The sequence below is a fragment of the Hydra vulgaris genome, chromosome 15 (genome assembly GCF_038396675.1).
Source record: "Hydra vulgaris chromosome 15, alternate assembly HydraT2T_AEP".
In the NCBI taxonomy this organism is placed as follows: Eukaryota; Metazoa; Cnidaria; class Hydrozoa; order Anthoathecata; family Hydridae; genus Hydra; species Hydra vulgaris.
The window spans coordinates 33106501-33111390 of NC_088934.1; the positions used below are offsets into that span (position 1 = coordinate 33106501).

Sequence of the window (4890 nt, forward strand, 5' to 3'; positions counted from 1 at the left end):
TGACCGACAAAAAGATAAGATAAAGCCTATAACGACTTTTTTTGTCTAGTAACAAAAAAATTAAAATCAGCTTTACTTTATTTATGACGCTAATTGAAGGCAATATTTTAAATATATTAACTGGAACAAAATAAAATCAAGCTTGTCTGATATGTGAAACTATTCCTAATGACTTTGTTAAAGTGCAGGAATTTAAAACCATAAAATCATTTAATCCTAAACCTAATACTTTATAGTATGGCATTAGTCCACTACATATTTAGTTACGATTTTTGAATACATTGTCCACATACCGTATGGATATGATTTGTTTAAATGGCAAGTTCGTGGTACTAATAATAAGAAAACTGTTTTATGTAGAAGAAAAAAAATAAAACAACGGTTCTTTGAGAATTTACACCTTTACGTGGATAAATTAAAATTAGGATGTTTTGGAATTTAAAAGTTGTGCATTTAAAAATGTTAAAATATTTGCCGAAATAACTAATGTGAGTGAAGACTAAAAAAGTTTAAAATTATGCTTACATCCATCTTTGGCCAGTATCAAATTAATTTAGATAAATTTGAAAAGTATTGTTTTGATACGTTAAAATATGTCTAAATATCCTTGGTATCCGATGCCTGCAACTGTACACAAAGTTTTAGTACACGGCAGACAAATTCTAGAAAATGCAGTACTACCAATTGGTTATTTTGGTGAAGAAGGGCCTGAAGCAAGGCATGAAGTTTATAAACATGATAGACAAAATTCATGCTCGCAAAACCAGCAGAAAAAAAAATCTAGAAGATATTTTTCATAGAGCCCTAGATACCTCAGGTCCATGGGCGGACGAGGGGTATGCATTCCATTTCTCCTTCATCCCCCCTCTTTCCACACCAGAATCTGAAAGCCCTGAAATATCTTAGAAATTGAGGACCTTTTTTTTTTTTTGAGACGCAAATGTAGAATAAAATACAAAAATATTTAGACATACCCCCCAAAAAATAAAAAAAACGGCTTATATTAAAATTACATTTTACAAAACAGTAAATATATTTTAACGGTTTATATTGGGGGAAAACAAACTAAAAAATTAGTATCGGTTTACTGAGTTAATTTTTTATAAAAATGCTTAAAAGTTGTTGTACAGTAGGTTGCACTCAAAGGCAATTTTACGAGGGAGGGGGAAGGAGGGTTTACGTAACTTTCTCCTCCCCCTCCCTCACCCTTAAGAAGGTGATTTTTACGAATTTAGTTGGCTAGTCGAGTATTTGACATAATTCAGTCGGTTAAAAGTCGTTTTGAGGACTTTTTTTATTTTTTTTTAGAAAACGGTATTATGAAGATTAACCCTCCCTTCCCATTCCCCCCACTTTCTTTGTAGATTTGCCTCTGATTGCATTAATAACATTAAAAAAAATCTAGAATTTTTAAGTCTTCCTACAGATGAAGTACTTCGAAGAAAGTGGTTGAACATAATAAATCGTGCTGTAGGTGGTATTGTATTTAACAAGCGATGGTCTTCTACATTTTTCTAATGTTTGTGTTTGTTTAGCACACTTTAATACTGGTGGGTTACTTTTAACTTACATCTTATTTTAGTATTTGCAAATAAATATCGAAATATCAGTAGTTTTTATACCTTAAAATAACCAAAATAATATGTAGTCAGCAATGAAAGGCATCATTTTATTTAAACAGAGATTTAAAAGCATGTAAAAAATAAAGTAAAACCACAGAAAAGAATTACGTCGCAGACATCTTTCCGCTGTTTCTTTTGATTAACTTTTAAAGTAATTGAAGGAAATAATACGAAATTATAGGAAATAGAATAATAATAATAGGAAATAGAAAATAATAGTAATTGAAGAAAATAAGTTATTTTTTACAATGTTTTCTTGACTTAGCGTATAAGAAAAAATAGTTTGTTTTCCCCCAATTCAATTTGGTTACTTTTGATTTCGCAATATAGTCACGTGATTCCGACTGGATGGATAGCAAAATATAGCATGATATTGAAATAAATAAAAAGATTTAAAAAAATAATAATGTTAAATTATTGTGTTTACTTGTTTATTACTTCTACAAAGACTGAAGAGAATATTAGTTTATATTGGTTTCAAATTAGCCTTTTTTTTAGCTAAACTTTGTTTGTTTAAATATATACTTACTAATTTCAATGTAGAGTATCACCAGGATGGCCGAGTGGTTAAGGCGTTGGACTTAAGATCCAATGGACGTATGTCCGCGTGGGTTCGAACCCCACTTCTGGTAGCTTTTTTCTCTCACCAATGTTGCCGACGAGCGAATAACTTTCCACCTTTTGCGCTCTCGTCCGCGGAGAACTAAAAACGTCGCTTCATGAAACTTCAAAGTAGTTAATTAAATCATAGTCATTGTATTTAACTAGTCTAGAAACGCTGGCCTTTTTCTTATAACACTTAAGTTTTTCTCTATACTATTGATCAGCCTACTTTAGAGTGTATCAAACTGTAAACATATTTCGCTATAGTTAAGTTGCATTTATTCTGGGATAAATATTGAAATTACTGGAGCAAATTGTGCTTATTTTGGTTATTCAGATTCAAGAAATTATTTTGGATTGCATACATATTTCGTATTCCCAATAAAAATGATAAATATATCATAACAGTTAATAACAGTTAATAATAATAATAATAAAAATAAACAGACATGAACAGTTAATAAATGTAGTTACGTGGCAGAGCTTGAAATGGTTTGAATATGCTATATGAAAATATTTTATTGATGCAAACATTTTATCGACTGTATAACTAGATGGATGTCTATAGATATAAACACTTATTGTTATAAATTCAAAGAATATTTATTTTAAATGTTAGCTAATAGAGCTTAATAAACTTTATATTTTATATAGAGTTTACTTAGCTGGATTAGTTAATAATTTATATATCACTTTTTATATTTATCTTTACTTGAAACAATAAAAAATCATTTTTATAACTTTAAATAGTTCAAAAGGACTTATTGCTGGATCACAATCTATTTAATAAAAGTGAGGAATTTTTATCTTTGCTGGCCATTCCAGAAGATTTTGTTTATGTCAATATATTTATATAAAATTAACATAGTTGTATAGATCTTAAAAAGTATTAAGAAATGAGGGGTCTTTCATCTTTAGAAGTTAATTAGATCCAAAGTTATAGCATTTCTTATGCTGGAAAAAATTTTGATGCAAAAGGTTCTAGCTTTATTATAAAAAATGATATAAGAGAGTAAAATTCATGGAAATTACGTGCCAAATATCAAATGTTTTTCATTACCTATCTTAGGGTACGCTACCTTAGGGTAGTACATGTGGTATACCCTAAGTAAGGTATAATTCAACGTCTTGCTAAAAGTAGTATGTCTCATGCAGACATTGCTACAATTTACATGGTTGAACGCACTACAATTTGGCGTGTTGTAAAGCAGGTTATCCCCCTGTCTCCTAAAAAGAGGTCTGGACGTCCTAGAGTCACTTCACAGCGTACTGACCTCAGGATGGTAACAATGGTCAAGATGAATCCTTCAATAACCTCTAGTAACCTACAGAACAGCATACCAACACTTTCTAATGTCTCAAAGCGCACAATCCGTCACAGACTTTCTGCGGAATTAAACTTACCTGCACGAAGGCCATTTAAGAAACCATTAGTAACTGAAAAGATGAGAAAAAACGCATTGAGTTCTGCCAGAAGCATCAAAATTGGACAGAAGAGCAGTGGACACAGGTTATGTTCAGTGATGAGTCCATGTTTCGTCAGTTCTCAGATGTTAAGCTTTTTGTTCGTCGACCTACTAGTTCTAATCCTACCAATCCTAAATACACATGCAAAACTGTAAAGCATTCATCTTCTGTAATGGTTTCGGGTTGTTTTTCTGCTCATAGCCTCGGAGATTTAAACTTTTTGCCCAAAGGAGAAACTATGAATGCAAAAAAGTACCTCAACGTTTTGAATGAATCTCTAATCAATTTCATAATTATTCATCAGTGCACAATTTTTCAACATGATTCAGCACCATGCCACAGTGCAAAGTCAGTGAAGCAGTGGCTTGGATCAAAAAACATACAGTTGCTTGATTGGCCTGGAAATTCTCCAGAGATCAACCCAATTGAAAATCTTTGGATGTTAATCAAGAAGCGTGTATCTGCTAAGAACTGCAGTTCATTAGATGGTTTAAAAAATGCTATTCGTTATGTATGGTGTACATATGGTATACATATGGTGTACATATGGTGTATGAAATTACATCAGGACTATGTGAAAATCTTGCCAAATCCATTATCAAACGAATAAGCGATGTGTTAAAAAACAAAGGATATCCTACTAAATATTAATAGTACATCTGTTTAAAATGATTATACAATGTAATAAAAATAATTGAACTTGTTTTTGGTGAAAATATAATGTTTTTGGAAATATTATTGTTTTTGGAAGTAACGTCTGTTCACAAAAAATCCGGACTGATTTCAAATGTACACAAATTGTTCTAAATTTCGAATTTTTGATTCGAAATTTTTAAATTTAATCGGTCAACAACAACAGTTTCATTTTGTGGCAAAATTGAGTTTAAATAATTAATTCAAATAAACATGGAGCATCTAAAAGAGAACGATGTTAGAAATGTGATTGGAAATTTTTATAAACAAAACATAAACAGTGGAAAGAAATTTACAGTGGATCATTTTAAGAAAATGGGAATCACTAAATCTACAATTTATGACATAATTAAAAGGTCTGAAAATAATTTGCCAATGAATAGAAAAATTGGTTGCGGTAGAAAACCTTATGATTGCAAGAGCAGAAGAGAGAATCGGGATTTCGCAAAGAAAATTGGCACTAAAATATAAGATAAGCGTTTCATATGTAAATAGATTATTAAGT

General features: G+C 30.8%; 1 non-coding gene across 1 annotated transcript; it reads left to right on the forward strand.

Annotated features, from left to right (window-relative positions):
* The first annotated feature begins 2171 nt into the window (after positions 1 to 2171).
* trnal-uaa (transfer RNA leucine (anticodon UAA)) lies at positions 2172 to 2254 on the forward strand. The gene has a single exon. It is a non-coding gene; the product is annotated as a tRNA-Leu (tRNA).
* The last annotated feature ends 2636 nt before the right edge of the window (positions 2255 to 4890 follow it).